At 35.5% G+C, this 20,761-nt stretch overlaps 1 protein-coding gene and 1 pseudogene across 2 annotated transcripts in view; both read left to right on the top strand.

Annotated features, from left to right (window-relative positions):
- The window catches only part of Slit2 (slit guidance ligand 2), a 344,949-nt gene that overhangs the window by 192,329 nt on the left and 131,859 nt on the right, over nucleotides 1–20,761 (top strand). The window lies entirely within an intron of this gene.
- Nucleotides 320–14,074, top strand: LOC124994806 (cysteine and histidine-rich domain-containing protein 1-like; annotated as a pseudogene).

The raw sequence follows: 20,761 nt of genomic DNA, 5'->3' as shown, positions 1-20,761 counted from the left end.
GATGGAAACCAGCTGCTCAAATCTCTGTGCACAACTGTCTGTGTGCTTAAAGCACTTAAGCACACCCTTGCCTCCTTAACTATGGGTTAATTCCTTTGACCCTTCTTGGAAGACAGTTGTCAGATAAGAATTTTCTCAGTGGTTTGCCCACTTAAAGCAGCCTATCTCTGGAGGCAAGCAGTTGAAGGGAAGCTGGGTATTGTTAACAACATAGCTCAGCCTCAAGCTTAGTTTCTTCTGGTTTTACTTGGCAGTACAGATCGTCTGCTTTGCAGGAAGGATAAGATCACTTTCCATTGTGTGCTTACCCATCACACGGATGGATCCCATCAGCCCTGAATTGGGAAGTAAGTTCTAAGGAACCACCATTTCTTAAGTGATGGACAGCGAAGAAGAAAGAGTGAAGCCGCAGAAGTAGGGGAAGTTTGGGGAAACTGTTTGAAATTGTATCTAGGATTTCCAGTAAATCTTGAGCCCAGGAAAGCCAGAAATTAGTATTCAAGACCAACCATTCAGTGCTCTCTTTCCTTACTATGCAAAATTAATCTGGCAGCTTTTAAAAACATGGACCTTACAATTTCAATGCTGCAAATTAAGAAAAGATGAAAGAAAATGTGCATCATTTAAAATAAATAGCTGCATCGAAAGGCCCCTCTGCTTATTTATTGTCCAAACAACTAAATTTCAGATGCATAATATTACAATCCTAAATTCAAGACCAGCTATTCACATTATTAACCATATATACAGAGAACAAATAGGCAACTCTACCGAAATAGATGATGTTCAGAAATATCTAATCTATACCCAGCTTCTCTTTGTTGTATCAGGTGGAATAATGTAGATGAACTTATCTTATAAATTATAGTTTGGGATCTGGTTTATGTTTAACATTTTCCCAGAACAAAAGAAACATAGACGTTAGATGCAGAATCCTGGAGTCTGATACACAGGGACAATCATGACCCTGGTAAGTCTTGCTAATGAAAGCAGCTTGCAGAACAGAGAAATGTGCTTGGGAAGGCCATTCTGTGGACAAACTTCAACTCCCCTTTCCTGTTACTCACACAGTATCCGTAAGATTCTGACCTCCCTGGGTTATTAACGAATACCCCTAAATCTTTGGCAAAACTTTCTCAAAGTCCAACAATTTTCCTTGTATGGGGGAGGAAACAGTCTGTGAGGAGCCAGGACAGACAGGAGGGATTCATGCATCTGGTGTGCAAGGGAGAAGGGATCAAGCAGATGTGGCCATTGTTACGAGATAAAAAGCCAGAGGCTGCCACTGGGCTCTACAGTGTTCATATGTGGGTTGTATCCTGTGTTTTGACAGGTGAAGTAGCTTTATTTCAAAACCCCATGTTTAAAAGTCTGTGTAAGGTTTCCCTGATATGCAGTGCTTTCGTTCAAATTCCAAAATCCTTTCTCGATTTGGGGAGAAACAGATGAAGGTAATAGGTAAGAAAGTCTCATAAGAGAATGTGATGTCATATGTCCTCAGAAGGAAATAGGTTAAAATCTGCTGCCAAAGATGAACAGTAACCTCTTCTGCAGAAATGGGGACTAGAGAAGGGTGAATCATTGCTAGGTTAACAACCAACATTTCAGAAAAAGAGTAAAACCTGAAAAGCCCCCCTTACCTCACATACTAAAGCACTTTCAAATCAAGACACAGTACTACAATTTCCATAAAATACCAATGACATTCCTCAAGACCTGGAAAAAACAATTCTAAAATTCATTTGGAAAAATCAGAGAAACAGAATAGCCAAAGCAATCCTGAGCAAAAAGAGCAATGTTGGAGGACTCACAATACCAGACCCAGAATCATACTACAGAGCTACAGTCACAAAAGCAGTATGGTCTGACACCAAAGCAGACATGAAGACCAATCGAATAGAATAGATGACATAGACATGAACCCACATAAATACAAATATCTGATACTAGACAGAGTTGCCAAAAACATTCATTGAATAAAAGATAGCCTTTTCAACAAATGGTGCTGGGAAATCTGGAAATCCATATGTAGAAGAATGAACTTTCTCTCTCTCTCTCTCTCCCTGCAAAAAATGTCAACTCAAAATGGATCAACGACCTAGGAATTAGACCTGAACCTCTGCAAATGCTAGAAGAAAATATAGGCCCAACACACCAACATGTTGGCATAGGAACCAACTTCCTTAGCAAGACCCCTAAAACACCACAAATAAAATGAAAAAAAATCAATAAATGGGATGTCATCAAATTAAAAAGCTTCTGCACAGCAAAGGAGACAATAAAGAGCATGAAGAGAGATCCCACTGAATGGAAGAAAATCTTTGCCACTGCTCCTCAGATAGGGCATTAATATCCAGAATATATAAAGAAGTCAAAAAACTTAACACCAAAAACAAAACAAAACAAAACAAAATAACACAATCAATAAATAGGCAAAGGAAATAAACACTTCTCAAAAGAAGAAATACAAAGGGTCAACAAATATTTGGAAAATTTTGCAACAACTCTAACAATTAGGAAAATGCTAATCAAAAGCACATTGAAATTTCATTTTACTCTGGCAATTATCCACAATACAAATAACAAGAAATGTTGGTGAGGATGTGGTGGAAAAGGTACTCTCATACCTTGTTGGTGGGACTGCAAATTAGTGCAAACACTCTGGAAAGCAGTATGGACATTCCTCAAAAACCGAGGAATGGAACCACCATGTGATCAAGCTATCTCACCCTTTGGTATATATCCAAAAGATCTAAAATCAGCATACTATAAGGATACAGCCACATCAATGTGTGTCGTTAGCACAATTCACAATAGCCAAGCTATGGGAGCAACTAAGGTATCCTTCAACCGGTAATGGATTTTTTAAAATGTGGCATATGCACACAATGGGAGTTTTACTCAGTCATAAAGAAGAATTAAATTATGGAATTTGCTGGTAAATGGATGGAACTGGAGAATAGCATAAGTGAAATAAGCTAGACTCAGAAAGACAAAGGTTGGATGTTTTCTCTAATTTGTGGAAGCTAGTTCAAAATAAGGGGTGAAGAAGAGAAAGAAGAGCGAAAGGGAAAAGTTGGGGGGATTCCATCAAAATAGAAGAAAAATTAGTGGACTAGAAGAAGGAGATGGAGCAGGAGAGAGAAGGGGGGGGGAGAAGGGAAGAACAGCAGAATGGAACCGTCATGTACACATGTGAATAGACCCCAGTAAATCTCACCATCAGGAATATCCACAAGACACTAATTATAAAAATCAATAAGCAGTGTGGAGATTCCTCAGAAAGCTTGGAATGGAAACACCATTTGACCCAGCTATCCCACTCCTTGGCCTATACCCAAAGGACTTAAAATCAGCATACTACAGAGATACAGCCACATCAATGTTCATTGCTGCTCAATTCACCATAGCCAGATTGTGGAACCAACCTAGATGCCCTTCAGTTGATGAATGGATAAAGAAACTGTGGCATATTTATACAATGGAATATTACTCCGCAATGAAGAATGATAAAATTATGGCATTTGTAGGCAAATGGATGAAATTGGAGAATATCATGCTAAGTGAGATAAGCCAATCTCAAAAAACTAAAGGACGAATGATCTCGCTGATAAGCGGATGAGGACATATAATGGGGGGTGGGAGGGGTTAGCATTAGGTTTAGGGTTAGGTTTAGGGTTAGGGATAAGGAGAGCGGTAAGAATGAAGGAAAGAAGGACTGTATAGAGGGAAAAGAGGGGTAGGAGGGGTGGGGGGGAAGGGAAAAAAAATAAACATCATTGCCCTATGTAAACGTATGATTACACAAATGGTATGCCTTGACTCTATGTACAAATAGAGAAACAACATGTATCCCATTTGTATACAATTAAAAAAAATAAATAAATATATAAAAAAAATCAATAGCTAAATGTAAATAGCAAAAAGATCAGTACAGTGGAACGAAGGGAATAGGGGGAGGGAGGAGGAAAGGGAGAGGGGTAATACTGGGAAGTGAATTAAAGCAAATTAATCCCATGCTTCTATAAGTATGTCAAAGTGAATCCTAATGCCATATACAGCTAAAAAGAACAAATATGTAAAGAAAAAGTGATTTATGAGAGGTAAAATAAATAAATAAATAAATATACAAATCACTACTTTGCAATAACAATAATGGGAGGATCCGTGGAGGTTTTCAACCTCTTTACTCACAGAATATTTAAGGAGAAAGAAGAACATGAAGGGGTGTTACAGGAATCAACAGAGCTTCTCCAATGAGAAGGTATCAAGAGTGAATCTGAAGGAGACATAATGGTCAAAAAGAAGTGGGGGGCTGAGGTTGTAGCTCAACAGTCGAACACTTGCCTGGCATGTGCAAGGCACTGGGTTCGATTCTCAGCACCACATATAAATAAGTGAAATAAAGGTCCATTGACAACTAAAAAATATTTTAAAAAATAGAAGTGGGAATTTTCATAGGCTGGGATTTCCTCAAGCCTCTATACACACAGTCACACTTGGAGCACTGAAGTGCCTAGATCAGTCTGTCTGGCTTCTTAATTCACCATAATTTTCTTTCTGAGGAACTTAAGAAATATACCTATTTCCTAAATGGTACTGATGACTAATATTGCACTAGTTTATTGACACTAAATACACTGTTGATTTAAGTCTGTACTTCTTAAAAATATTATTGGTTCATAATTGGTATATGTAATGTAATGGTGGACTCAGTTATAACATTCACACAGGTACATATAAATAATGTGATTTGATCAATTTTGTTCCCCAGTAAGACCCCCTTTTCCTCCCCTCTTCCCATTCTGGATCTCTTTCCTCTATCTTACTGATCTCCTTTCTATTTTCATGATATTCTTTTTTTAATTTTAATTTTAACCAATTTATTTTCAATTTGTTTTAATTAGTTATAATGAGAGTAGTATGCATTTTGACACATTGTATACAAATGGAGCCTAACTTCTCATTTCTCTGGCTGTATATGGTGCAGAGTCATATCGATCATGTAATCATACACGTGTATAGGGTAATAATGTCTGTTGTATTTCACCATCCTTCCCACCACCACACCCCCTTCCCTGCCCTCACTCCCCTCTGCCTAATTCGAAGTTACTCCATTCTTCCATACACCCCACCCCCTGCCATTATGGACCAGCATCCATTTATCAGCAAAAACATTTGGCCTTTGGATTTTTGGGTTTAGCTTATTTCACTTAGCATAATAATCTCCAACTCCATCCATTTACCTGCAAATGTCATAATTTCATTCGTCTTTAAGGCTGAGTAATATTTCATTGTGTATATATTATACCACATTTTCTTTATCCATTCATCTGTTGAAGGGCATCTAGGTTGGTTCCATAGTTTAGCTATTGTGAATTGAGCTGCTATAAATATTGATGTGGCTGTGTCACTGAAGTATGCTTATTTTAAGTCCTTCATGTATAAACCCAGTAGTGAGATAGCTGGGTCAAATGGTGGTTCCATTCCAAGTTTTCTTAGGAATCTCCATACTGTTTTCCAGAGTGGTTGCACCAATCTGCACTCCCACCAGCAATGTATGAGTGTAGCTTTTTCCCCACATCCTCACCATCACTTCTTATTGCTTGTATTCTTAATAATTGCCATGCTGACTGGTGTGAGATGAAATCTTAGGATAGTTTTGATTTGCACTTCTGTAATTACAAGAGATGTTGAACATATTTTCACATATTTGTTGACTGACTGTATTTCTTCTTCTGTGAAGTGTCTGTTCAGTTGCTTAGCCCGTTTGTTGATTGGGCTATTTGTTTTTTGTATGTGTGTTAAGTTTTGGAGTTCTTTATATATCCTGAAGATTAGTGCTGTATCTGAGATGTGTGTAGTAAAGAAATTAAAGGGATACGAATAGGAAAAGAACTAAAAATATCACTGTTTGCCAACAACATGATACTGTATTTAGAAGATCCAAAATTTTCCACCAGAAAATTTCAAGAACTAATAAATGAATTCAGCAAAGTAGTAGGATATAAAAATCAACACCCATAAATCAAACATGTTCCTATACATTGTGGTGAATCTACTGAAAGAGAAATTAGGAAAACTAACTCATTCACAATAGCCTCAAAATAAATAAAATAAAATACTTGGGAATCAATCTAACAAAAGAGGTGAAAGACTTCTACAGTGAAAACTACAGAACACTAAAGAAAGAAATTGAAGAAGACCTTAGAAGATGGAAAGCTGTCCCATGGTCCTGGATAAGCAGAATTAATATTGTCAAAATGCTCTTACTACCAAAAGTGTTATACAGATTTAATGCAATTACTATTAAAATCCCAATGACATTCTTCATACAACCACAAAAGGCAATTATGAAATTCATTTGGAAAAATAAAAGACCCAGAATAGCCAAAGCAATTCTTAGCAAGAAAAGTGAAGCAGGAAGCATCATAATACCAGACAATAAACTATACTACAGAGCAGTAGTAACAAAATTGGCATGGTAGTGGCACCAAAATAGACATGTAGATCCAGGTACAGATTAGAAGACACAGAGACGAACCCACATAAATACAGTTATCTCATACTAGACAAAGATGCCAAAACACACATCAGAGAAAAGATAGCCTCTTCAACAAATGGTGGTAGGAAAACTGAAAATTCATATGTATCCAAATGAAATTAAACCTCTGTCTATCCCCCTGCACAAAACTCAATTCAAAGTGGATCCAGGACCTAGGAATTAGATCAGAGACTCTGTGCCTACTAGGAGAAAAAGTAGGCCCAAATCTTTATCATGTTGGCTTAGGAACTGACTTCCTTAACAAGACTCCTAAAGTTCAAGAAGTAAAACCAAGAATCAATAATGGGATGATAGTTTTTTTTCTCTCTCTCTCATTCTGACTTCGCACATGAAAGAAAATATACAGATCATTCTCTTTGAGTCTGGCTTCTTTTGCTCAACATGAGGATCTTCAGATCCATGTATTTTCCTGCAAATGATATAATTTTTTTCTTTTTTATGGCTGAAGAAACTACATTATATATATATATATAAAATATATTATGCTATATGCATGTATATACTGAATATTTTTTATTCATTCATCTGTTTTTGAACACCTAGGCTGAATCCATACTTGGCTATATTGTGAATAGTGCTGCTATAAACATGGGCATGCATGTATTGCTATAGTAAACTGATTAAGTCTATATTTAGATATGGCTCAACATTCATAGTTATTTAAAGCATTCCAAAGTATGAATTTTAAAAATTATTTTCATATCAGGAGTGATAGGAAGAAGTATTTCAACTATTTCTGGAAGAGCTTTCAGTATTACTTTGTATGTTGAATTTTGATGATTCATTGTTTTTCTTGGAAATTAATGTATTTGGTGTACTGATAACAAAACAATTAACATAATTGCTATTACATAAGTACCTTTTTTAACTATGGAAATATTAAGAGTCTGTGAAGGCTCAAAAAGGACCATTTGGAAACATAGTTTAGATATTTGCTTATTCTATGTTTTAAAATTTATTGGGAAAATTTTTTCATAGGAAATTGTTGAATATTTTCATTTTAAAAGGCTATTTAGAAACTAGAGACAAAGTATAGGTTTTACCCTCTTGCATTGTCTTCTAATTTACAGTGAGGAAATATATTATATTTTTACTTTGGTTTGCTTAAAAAATTAATAGAACTTTAATACTAGAAGTACTAAGTAGACTATTGAAGAATTTAAAATAACCAATAATTAGAGCTATAGACATGAGAGAGAGAGCACAAGAATGTGAAAGCTAGAGTATTCAATGAAAAATAAAACTATTAAAGTTATGTGATTTCTAACCATTGCTAAAACAAGTTAGACACAAGTGGAACTTTATATTATGATTTTAAGATTGACAGATCAATGCTTTTGTCTGAATTCCTAAAACATGATTTGAAACATTAACTTATTCAAAATACACTTGAGTGATTTTGAATCTTCCTTATATTTTGATGCTTCTACTTTTATCTTAAGAGACCATTAGAGAATCTCCCCACTTCTAACTCTCTGTATGTAAAATGAAAATAATGTTGCTTTCCCTCTCCAATGATATGACAGGAAGGAATATATAAAAATAAAATCACATTTAAACAGACAAACCACGTGGATCCCACATGGTGTTGGAATACGTTTTATTCATTGGGGCATTAAAAATAGCTTTCTATTCATTTTTCATGTGCCAGAAATTTGTGTTTTATGTCCTGTTCTAATGTGTCTTATTCCACCTTAATATCTAATGGTGCATCAGAAAAAGCCAGTGGTAAATGTCAGAATATAAGAGACCTGGAAACATTCTTCATCCTTTCCCTTTACCTCCTGCCAAAGAACACATGGTTCACTCCAAAGAGAGAAGACAGTATCTGATCTTTAAAGATTACTTTACTGAAAATCATCACCTACCTGTATTTCTGATGAAGGAAAACGTTGACTAACTAGGTATGCTAATTTTAACTATACATATTACACAATAGAATTTTTCACTCTGTCCTGATGTTAGCCAACTTCTCTGTGAGTCACAATGCTCTGAAACATCAAATACTTTGAAATATGCAAGTCTATGGGTTTGTATCAGACATGTACTGCTTAAAACTCCCCCAAAGTATTTTATTTGTCTTCAGTATTATAAGCCCCCAGCAGCCCAAGTCAGGGACAGTCAGTGAGGACCTCAGAGTCCCGGCTCTGATATACTCTGGGTAACCCTGTGATGCTCATATCCCTGCTGCATTTCTTCCAGAGTGGATGGCTTTTAATCAGTCACACTTACTGATGGGGTGAGTGTGACTTCTCTTTAGGGATTAAATAAAAACTCTGCATTTCTCCCTCATGGTTAAGGTTGTTCTTTCCTTGTAGTTAATCCACTGGCATTAAAAAAATTCAGTCAATTTAGACATCGTTTCTTTTGCACATGACTCTTTTGTTTCATTAATGCAATGCAAAGAAATACTACATGCCAGAAAAAAGGATATATTTAATTTTGTTAAGGTGTATAAAGTTTTCTGAAATCATCTAAAATGAAAGCTATTCATACTTTGGAGCTTAACTGCCTAGTATTACATAAATGACATGTATGCTCTGGAATTATTTTATCAATGGATATTTCTTACAGTGATGTCCTCAGACTGAGAAAACTGTGCTCAAATGTGAGCCTTCAATCTGCTGGGGTTAATTATCTGTGCAGAATGGCTAAGTATAGTTTGTGCATAGATCATTTTATACACTACCTTTGTAGCAAATTGATTTAAGTGCCTTTTTGGAACAGTTCTTGGGAAGAATTGATTCAGTGGCCAGTAGATTGACTTACACAGCAAAACTCTGTCTGGGTTTATTCTGGCATCCAAATAGAGTTTTAAGCAAATGGAAGGGATGGTGGTGTGTGAGTGCAGTTCTCCATCAACTCAAACTGTGAAATGCTGTGACGCACATTATTAAAAGAGATTCAGTAAAGTATGATGGGTTAAAATACCTATTGACAACTGGCACAATAACAAAGCATTTGAGCAACATTATAAGTGGTAAAGTAAATCTTGTGTCTTGAAATGGTATAATTGTGACCTGGTGAAGGTAGAATTGATGACATGTTCTAATTGTAAAACTTTCTGTGTCACAGATGATTAAGCAATATGGAATGGATAGTTTTGAATGGTGTGTGAAACATGCATAGTTGTGAATTTTTACTTTTTACTCATGCAACCTCCAAGCATCTTTATAATCCCAGAACAAATTCACCCTGTCTCATTTAGCCTTAGAATCCTAAGGGCAGTGACATTATTCCCTTTGCTGCTGCCCCAGTGGTCCTGTGAAATGCTCTGAGCAAATTCCTTCATCTTTCTAAGCCTCTGTTTCCTCTTTGGGTTGGAAATAACAGTATCTCCTTGGTGTTGTGCATGTTAAATCTGTAATCTTTGCAAAACTCTTAGAATAATATCAGAGTAGAAACATGTTCCTACTAATTTTATAAAAGGAGTAAACTGAGCAGTTTAAAGACTCATCATCTCTAATTCTTTCTTCTTTAGAAGATGTTCTTGTTGGTTCTATGCCCTGTATCTCCTGTCATTTTTCCCTCATATTCTCTTCCTCTTTTGTTTAGTCTTTCTCCCTTGTCAGTGATTCATTCATTTTCTCTGTCTCTCTCTCCCTCTTCCTCCTTTCTCTCTCTCTCTCTCCCTCTCTCCCCTTTCTCTGACCTGATCTTTTCTTTCTTAGTTAAACCCCGCTCTTAACCATTTCTTTGCTTTCCCATATCAGGTGCCCTGCTCTCTGCAGTATGGCAGTTTTCTTTCTGTCCTGTCAACATGGTGTGCTTGGAATAGCAGCAACCTGCCCTGGGAACAGTCTCCATCCCTGATAAAGCAGACAGTGGTGGGTGATGGAGTTATGGGGTTTGCATCCTCATGACCTCCATCCACGTGAGCCTACCCAGGCTAGCTCACCAAATTTAGAATCAGAAGTTGCCTTTTGTATTTTTTATCCATGGAGAACTTTTGTTTGTATAGAATTCAGAAATCATGATATCATGAAAATGTGACTTCAGATCCCCTCAAAATGTTTCCTAGCAGCATAATTGAGGGTGGTTGGTACATTTAATGGAAACATTAACTTAAAACTGCCTTTTAAAAATTACAAATTGTATTTTAACATTCAGAACTCCGGATATGGGTTATGAACCTTTTATGCTCCTTTGTAATTCAGAAAATGTATATGATGAATTTAAATTTCCTGAATTAAAATGTATCTTAATATATCTCAGAGCTTGCTAGAATTGTTTTCAAGTATTTACTGAGAATGACAATATAATTCATAAATCTATATTTAACCATAGAAAAGCCTTTTCTGTTTTATCCTAAATTGTACTTTGATTGATATAATTATTGTCCTGAAGTTTTGCCTAAGTGGTAATGCATCTTCCAAAATCCGGTTTGTTGGTATATACTCATACATTAAAATGATAATATGTAACCTTTGCTGAATGCTATTAATATATATGAAACCCTACACTGAATATCTCTTCTAATTTTCCCATCAGACCTATGAAATGTATTCCAAATGTTAGTCTTAATTTATAGAATGGGAAATTGAAGCTTAGAGAAGTTAAAAAAAATGACTCAAGGTCATAGAGCTAATAAATGGAACATCCAGTATAAAACTATTGGATGATTAAGACAAAGACCAAGCACCAAAAGTCGGAGGAACAAAGAAAAACATAGTGAATTGCACACCACTAGGGCAGGCAGATCTAGCATTTATGTGGCATTTATTCTGTCTGAGTGTGCCACCAAGCACTGCACAAGGTCTGTCCAAACAATACCTTGGTAGTGAGGTCCATGATCTTATTATCACCATTTTACAGAGGAAGGAGAGAAGGTTTAGAGAGATTGAATTGCTTGCCCAAGTCACAAAGCCAGTAAGAGGGAGAACCCAGATGTGGATCCAGACAGGCAAGTTTGAGTAACATGACCCTTAAACCCATGCTGTACTCTTGTCTCTCCACAGGAAGGCAGATGATCATTTTCACCAGGTCTATGTCACTTTGAATCAAAGTTAAAATGTACTGACTTTCAGCCTTTGTAACAGGACTTCCCTTTTGCTCCCCCTAGACATATCTACACTGTAGGGAATTCTAAAGAAAGACAGAAATCATTGATGGGGAACACTTCTCTTATACCTCCAAACTACTCCCTTGTCTTGCCTGAGTCCCTTGCCCTATGGCCCTTGGGATACTCTTTGATGCTCAGTTATCCTGTGCATGAGTTTGGTCTTTCCCTTGAACTTGCAAACATCTGTCTCTTATGTGAAACTCACTTTCTTTTCACTCATACTCAGTTATTTGGATCTTCAAATACATGAAAATCATTATTTTCCATAAAGTGTGTTATTTGATTCAATATTTGAACATAAAGACTTTTATTAAGTAAACAATAAATTTTATGAACTCAGGAATTTACCATGAGATGACATATACAGGTTGGCACAATTATTTCTCATCCCCACTTAAATTTCTTTGCTTTCTAAAGTTAAAATCTGGGCAAATACTCATTTATTGTTACTCAGTAGTTTCCAAAGTAGTCGATGGAAAAACAGATTTATGATATTCCTGGTCAGACTCTAAGAGAGGTTAAACTGTGGAGGAAAATAAAATTACCAGTAATTAAATTTACAGGCAGGTTTGCCATCTAAAGTATATTTATTGCTTCATAGTGAAAGATAGTTTAGACACTTTCACATAAAGCGAATCCATTTTTACATGATATAGGTATTATACATTGCCGTTTCAATTTATATAATTAAAATGATATCATTGCACTCTAAGGTTAATGGGATACTCAACTGGAAACCATACGTCGTGGGCAATAAAATAGCGGCACTGCAGTCTTGGCTCTTTTGTTAAAAGCTGATGCAGTATTTCAGCACCAATAGATCACATTCTACCTTTTTAAAATCTTTAGAAATGCTGGTCAAGAAGAAAGAATGCTTTTGAAAGTTGCCGTTATTATTTTAGATATAGAAAATTAAATGAGTCTATATAGAGTGCTGAGAATAAATTGATTTGAAAATCATTTTCATTTTACCTCCCACCCCCTCTGTTTTCCTGGAGAACACGCCAGAGAATGCCTCAAGTAAGGCATCTAAAATTTCACTTTAGGATTTTGCAAATCATCAAAGTGTTTTTAAAGCGGGGGTGGGGGGGGGGAAGCTTTTCAGGCCCTAATAGTTTGCCGGTTTCCATCTATATTACATGTAACAAGATATAGGTAAACTATTTATATAACTAATCTCTCTATATATACACATGTCTCACTTATTCTCTCCTTCTCTCTAAAATGTAATACACAATATACATTAAGAAAGAACTATACATATAAATTTTAATGTTTATTTATCTCTGTTTCATCATAGATATAAATACATAGGGAAAGTGATGACGAGAAAATACATGTATTCACATTTTTTTTAAAAAATAGTTTTATCGAAAGTGGGTCGCGCCGTCTTGCCGTTCTGGGTGTCTGGACCTTGCCCTTAATGGTGGGAAGAGACAACGGCCCTGCTGTGCTACAATCGGGGCTGCGGCCAGAGCTTCGACCACGAGAACAATTCCGATGATGCTTGCCCGTATCTCCCAGGTGTTCCAGTCTTTCATGATGCTTTAAAGGTTTGGTCTTGCTGTAAGAGAAGAACAACTGATTTTTCTGATTTCTTAAGCATTGTGGGCTGTACAAAAGGTAGACATAATAGTGAGAAGCCACCTGAACCAGTCGAGCCTGAAGTCAAGACTACTGAAAAGAAAGAACTATCTGAATTGAAACCCAAATTTCAAGAGCACATAATTCAAGCCCCTAAACCAGTAGAAGCGATAAAAAGACCAAGCCCAGATGAACCAATGACAAATTTGGAATTAAAAATATCTGCCTCCCTAAAACAAGCACTTGATAAACTTAAACTATCATCTGGAAATGTACAAGAAAAGAAAGAAGATGACAGTAATGAAATTAAGATTGGGACATCATGTAAAAATGGAGGGTGTACAAAGACATATCAGGGTCCACAGAGTCTAGAAGAAGTCTGTGTATATCATTCTGGAGTACCTGTTTTCCATGAGGCGATGAAATATTGGAGCTGTTGTAGAAGGAAAACCTCTGATTTTAATACATTCTTAGCCCAAGAAGGCTGTACAACAGGGAAACGTGTGTAGACTAAAAAGAATGCTGGGAAAAAAGTTGTTCCATGTAGACATGACTGGCATCAGACTGGGGGTGAAGTCACCATTTCAGTATATGCTAAAAATTCACTTCCAGAACTTAGTCAAGTAGAAGCTAATAGTACATTGTTGAATGTGCACATCGTATTTGAAGGAGAGAAGGAATTTCATCAAAATGTGAAATTATGGGGTGTGATTGATGTAAAACGAAGCTATGTAACTATGACTGCAACAAAGATTGAGATCACCATGAGAAAAGCTGAACCTATGCAGTGGGCAAGCCTTGAACTACCTACAACCAAAAAGCAGGAAAAACAAAAAGAACAAAAAGAAGATATTACAGATTGAGGTGGAAGGGGAGGGCTGTTGCCTATTTCAGAATTCTGTCATCATCCACTTATTAGCGATATCATTCTTCCTTTGGTTTTTTGAGATTGGCTTATCTCACTTAGCATGATATTCTCCAGTTTCATCCATTTACCAAATGCCATAATTTTATCATTCTTTATGGCTGAGTAATATTCCATTGTATATATATACCACAGTTTCTTTATCCATTCATCAATTGAAGGACATCTAGGTTGGTTCCACAATCTGGCTATTGTGAACTGAGCAGCTATGAACATTGATGTGGCTGTATCTCTGTAATATGCTGATTTTAAGTCCTTTGGGTATAGGCCAAGGAGTGGGATAGCTGGGTCAAATTGTGGTTCCATTCCAAGTTTTCTAAGGAATCTCCACACTGCTTTCCAGAGTGGCTGCACTAATTTGCAGAATTCTGAATGTGTGGTGAAGTGATGGCTTGCTGCTGTAACTTTTCGTTATTGAATCAGGCATTTCAGGGTCACATTAGGTTTTTGTTTTTAAAAGCCAAAGTCAATTTATATTTTTGTGTTCCATAAGATTGATTATTCATATTTCCTCATTGGTAGAACCATACTTGTGTCCCTTACTTGAAGAAGCTGGAAAACAGCTTGTAAGTGTAATTGCAGTATTTCTTAGTGTATTATTATTATGTTAAACAAATAAATAATAAGGGACATTTGTTTTTTATATTTCTATTATTCCATAATTAGTAAAGATGAAAATGTCAAATTTTTAATCAATTTTTTTTCTTTATGAACGTTTTGTTCTTATAATACTTGAAAATCTTCAAGGAAGAAGTAAAGCTCTGTATCTTGTTTTGTTTTGTTTTTTCATGTGGGACAGTTACTTTTTCTAGGAGGATTAATTCTGAGGTAATATACTAGGTTAAGGGGAATATATGCACTGGCCAACAAATTTGAATTGGTTCACAGTTAATTTAATTTTAAAATTGCATCATTACCTATGTTACTTTCAAAACAGTATGACCTAAGAGTATAGGAAACAAGCCTAGAGAGGTATCAGTTTGGTTAAAATTCACCGTTTTATAAGGTTAAGCAATAATGTTAAATCTTTTTCCTGATTAAAGTCTTTATATGGTGTTATGACTAAATGATACCTGATTTTCAGTCTAAATCCTCTGAAAACCTTCAGTTACCTATAAAAAGAAATCATCTATAACTGGCCTTACTGATGGAAAAATATCTATAAAAGTATCTTAAAAGTTTGTGGAATTACAATAGAATATAAGAAAACTAAATACATAAACTTTGCTTTATGCCAACTATTACCTTTTAAATAAAATAGCTTAATTCTTCCAGAGTTATTTTTTTAAGGCTTTCAAGTAGAGTTTGACAATTTTAGTGATAAATTGTTGATTATATATTGTACTTTATTTGTATTAAGTATATGTAACTCATGATTTTGAGTATTTATGCTTATCAAACCTATTAGTGAATAGATTGCTTTTTGAGGTAATACAGCGCTCAAGAAGAAAATTTAAGAAATGAAGTTATGAAGTTCAGACTCTGGCATAGCTTAATAAATTTGATTATTAATTAGGCTTATATAGATTAGAAATGAAAGTCCAAAGGGTTTTCCAAAACCATTGAGTGTATTCTGGCTTAATAGAATTCTTGCAAAGAAGAATATGCAGAAGTACTATACTAGTTCATAAGGGGTTTGTATATATCATTCTATTACTCTTAGCAAATAACTATTAGATATAGTAGTTATAATTATTTAAAAATCTAGCTCTGTCACAATTCGCAAAACCAATGTCTGGCAGCCAGACTTTGTTGACATTAAAATAACATGGCAAGAAATTTTGGGCAATAAAAGTTTTATCCAGATAGAGAATATAATTGTCTAGTACTGAGAGAAGTATTTTAAGTTTGACAGCTGTCTTTCTGGAATTAGAAACCTGTGGTCTTTGGAGACATGTATCTTGATTGGAGAAAAGAGGTTGATTTGTAAATTTGATTCAAAGTAATTATTGTACCTTTTGTAATCCTTCCTTCTTGAGGCTATTTTCTCCTGCAAAATATCTTAATCTTTTTGGATTTATGTGTCGTTTAAAGTAGGTGAGATATTCTAACCTCAGATTTAGTTAAAAAGCACTGATCTTTAAAAATTTTTTTGATACAACTATATAGTCTAGTTACATTAGTGACTATATTATTTTGATTCTTATTCCCAAGAACCTCTAAATGTGTTGCCCAGTTAAAAATATAAGTGATATTTACATTAGACTCATAAATGGACACACTTATAGTTAGGTAGAGTATGTTTTACTCTGAATTTTTCAAAAATTAATAAAAAAATACTTGTTAAAAAAATAGTTTTATCCTCAGTTCAAAACCAATCAAGAGGTGTTTCTATAGCCTGTAAAAATTCTGTTATCATGGTGGATCCAGTGGTGCCTGCCTATAATCCCAGGGACTGGGGAGGCTGAGGCATGAGGATCATAAATTCAAGTTCTAGTCTCAGAAACTTAGCAAAGCCCTAAGCATCTTGCAAACATCTTTTATGTAAAACTCATTTTTTTTAGACAGATCCTGTCTCAAAATAAAAAGTAAAAGGGGCAGGGGATTTAACTCCAGTGACTAAGTGCCCCTGGATTCAATACCATGTACCAAAAAAAAAAAAAAAACTATTACCATGATCAAAAGAATATATCATGTATTACAGAGCTGTCATGTGTGTATGCAGATAAATGAAGGGAAGAACAGTTTACACAGTTAAGCCAGAATGGACAAGCCATCTAAGAGAAGTCTTATTTGAAAAGTTTGAGAGGGACCAAAGCAGTAGCCACTCTTTGATGACCATGGTCTAATAAATGGTCTTTTATAAAGAAATACTAAACCAAGTAGAAAATTTCCTCAGAAGAACCAGAGAGTATGCTAAATATACTATTTCCTAGAAGAGGTAGTCACTGATTTTGAAATCGCCTTACAAAATCAGTTGTATTTATTAACCGAGTAACAGATAAATTAAAACGTGTTATGTGCTTACTATGCAACACTTCTAAGTATTTAAGTTATGGACAGATACATGCTACAATCTGGGGCAGGAAAAGGGAGTGACTGCTTTTGAGTACAATGGTTTTGTGTTGTGGTTGCTGCTTATTTCTTTGTGTTTTTTATGGGAGAAAAATGGTCCAACTCCATAAATAATCTAAAAACCATAGAATCATGCAGTTTAAATGGGCAAACTTTTGGGAGGTATAAGTTATATCTCAATAAAGTTGTTAAAGTCTATTGAAAAAGATTCTCTCAAGTTCATGTTCTAAGTATTTGAAATTTTATTTATTAAATCTTGATTCATAGGTGTTTTTTTGACAGATCTTCCATTGAACACTTTCATAATTATCAAGAAACACCTTTGAGTTGAAATCTGCCAATTCTAGAAGGAAGTTGTGATTATTGGCTCTCTTGATTGACCAAAAGTTCTTAGAATGTCAAAATTGAGTATACTTATTGATGCTGACTTTTTATAAAGTCAAAATCGAGTACATACACTTACATAGAAATGGGATCATGTGCAGAACAGGACAGCAAAGCTTACTGTTCTGATACAGCCAAATGTTGATGAAGGTGGACTCAGTCTTGCACAAAGGTTCCTGAAACCTTTCTTAGTTCTTATGAAAGGATGCACATCTTTTGTCTTTACACTAAGATTAACTGAAAACTACTCAGTGTTGTGTTTACATGTTCTGAAATCCCGACATAATCTTTCTTTCCCTCTGATTACCCGTTTATGATAAACTCTATCTTAGCCCATTCACTACCAATGATCGCACCTTTAATATACCTGTGCTCTCATTTTCCCATGCTGGATGCTTCTTTTGAAATCACATCCCCTTCTTCTTACCCAGCCATCTCCATCGCCCCTGTCAGCAAGACCCAACTCACTGTTTTTTCCTACAAAAGCATTTTCTGGTGTGTTTGTCACCTCACTATTACAGTGTCTCATTGATGTGATCATGTGTGCTTGCCCTTTATTCACACATGCAGGATTGGTCTTTCATGTTATATTGCAGACATTTTGAAGAGATAAACAGGATCAGATTTGTGATAGGTCTCAAGAAACGGGTGTGCAGTTCCTGATGTGAAGGTATGAAACCAGTGTTCAGAAAGTGACTACTGCTGGTTGGCACTTATGGATTACGGACTATATTTTGAAACCAATGTATATCACTGAACCCAGTCTTGAGAGAATTAAAACATATTAGACTGAAACTATAGTTTGGGCTGAATAAAGGCTTTTGAAGACTGTTTCCCATTGAAAATAGAGATACCACCTTTATCTTACTGATCCTATTAAAGACATTTGGATTATAAAGAGAATATGTTAACCATATCTTAGGGAACCACAGAATAAGCACATCATTGCCTTACTTTGCCAGAGTAGATGACACATTCACATAATATCTCCTAAGAAAGACATCAAGTACCTGTTAAATAAGTCATTTCCTTGAGGACCTAAATGTCAATAAGTATAATACTGACTTTCTTATCATTTATGAGCATTTTAATATATGTTTTATTGGCTATAACCAGGCATTGCATTAGGCGGTGAAAAAATAGTGATGAATTATTCAGTATCTATTCTTAGGAGAACTTCCAGCTTTTGTGGGATGTGTAAACAAGTAAGCTAGCTAATATAACCCAGTACAATATCATCTTAAGTATTTTCTGCTACGAAAGAAAGGGAACCTACTCCAGTATTTGGATATTTCAGAGAAAATTTTTAGAAGAGCAAATGTTCAAATTCTGCCCTGAAGAGTGAGTAGGAGGATTAACCAATGAAGAACAACATGTTCCCTCCAGACAGAAAAAAATATTGCAAAGACCTGGCAGGAGAAATAAATGAATGACTACTAGATTATATATGCCTTAATATGCCAGGATCTCACACATAAACTTAAAAAGAAACTCCATAGCAAAGTTATTTTGCTATGATCTGCCATCCCCAATACTTTAAGCAACAGCAAACTATTTCCACCTTGACTCTTTCAGAACTTTTACATTTGTAATGGATTTTTTTTTTTTTCTGTTCAGTTGTATAATGATCACTCACCTCCTTTCTTTTTCTGAATCTGAGCTTTTTGAGAATGGACACTATACTATCTTTATCTTATTTTCTATAACTGACAGAGTGTTCACTATACACTGCCCATGATAAATAATTCTTGGAATGAACTGAGATAATGGAAGTGCCAGAGGTAACTTGTGCCAGTACCTCTGGGTTCTGAGACTGGGTGAGGCACCTCACACGCACACATACACCATATCAGACCATTCCATCCTCAAAGGGACCATGACACAGCAGTGTTCAGTATATTTTCTAGAGAAAATAAAACTTGATTCAAAGAATGTCAGAAACTTGACCAAGATCTTGTGGTCACCTAGTTGGCAGTGGGTAGAGACAATGATTTCTATACAAACCTGCCTTTTTCTAGGTCTGTACTAATAAACCACCCTCCAGGATTCCACTTCACACATCTGTGCTGTTTTCAGATCATTATGTTCCTCCTGGCATTGAGAAGTAACAGAAAGCAGAGGTATCCTAAAACATGGATCATGGGTTCAGTGGCCCTTCTCACAAAAGGCATACAGAGAGATTGTTTTATTCATTGCCACGGACTCTCTTTTTAGTGTCTCTGATTACCTGGTGATTCTACCCAGTTAGGTACTGCTTCCTTGGATTCATATGATAAATTTCATATTGTATATATTTTGTCACCATAAAATGATCATTCGTGTCCAGCATTCTTTTTGTCCAGAGTAATTTGTGTGTGTATATGTGTGTGTATGTGTGTGTGTGTTTGTGTTTCTGTGTTCATTCTGCTTAGCCATAATGGTACTCTCTTTTTTTGCTACTATTGGCATTTACACCATACAACTGTATACAAATACCTAATTGCCATGTTTATAAACCAGAACTACCATTTATGGTATGTTCCATTAGGCTACTAACATGGAGTTCAAAGGCCATAGGCATAATAGTTAGCTGGAAAACTAGTTAAAATCCAGATTCCTGGACCTCTCCATTGGGGATTCTGCCTAATATTTCTAAATGTGGCTTAGAGGTTTGCCTTTTAATGGACCTCCCTGGATAATTATTTGAGACCACAGTTCCAGGGCGATTGCATTATAATGCAGAGTGCCAGACCGCTACAGAAGCCACCCTGTCTGAGGCAACAAGTAGTGGTTTGGAGCGTGAGCTTTGGACAGAAAGAGAGCCAAGTTCAAATCTTAACCTGCATGAAGAGCAGTATTGCAATGTTAAGTTATGTAACCTTTATAACCTCAGTTCTTCATCTCCAAAATGAGAATAAAAGAGCAATCCTGATGCAATTATAAAAACAATTTAGTAAATGAAAAAGTTTTGCCTGGAAGCTAGTAATCACCCAATAAATGTTACTTTTGAGTATTATCAATACCAAGGCATACACTTTTTTACACTTAAGTATCAACGAAATCTTAAAGCTTGTCAGTATGTTCTATTAAAACCTTCTTTTGATACACTGTTAAGATCAAGAAATATATTAAGGTATATTAGAGGTTAAATAAGCATGTTAAGGCATATGAGAGATTAAAAGAAAAGTAGATATATTTATTGCTACTCTGTTCAGTAAGCTTTGGTTGCTGAATTCTAGAAGTTGCT

Source organism: Sciurus carolinensis, chromosome 10 (assembly GCF_902686445.1).
Source record: "Sciurus carolinensis chromosome 10, mSciCar1.2, whole genome shotgun sequence".
NCBI classification, from domain to species: domain Eukaryota; kingdom Metazoa; phylum Chordata; class Mammalia; order Rodentia; family Sciuridae; genus Sciurus; species Sciurus carolinensis.
The sequence above is the reverse complement of the archived record's forward strand: the minus strand, read 5'-3'. Positions and strand labels throughout refer to the sequence as shown.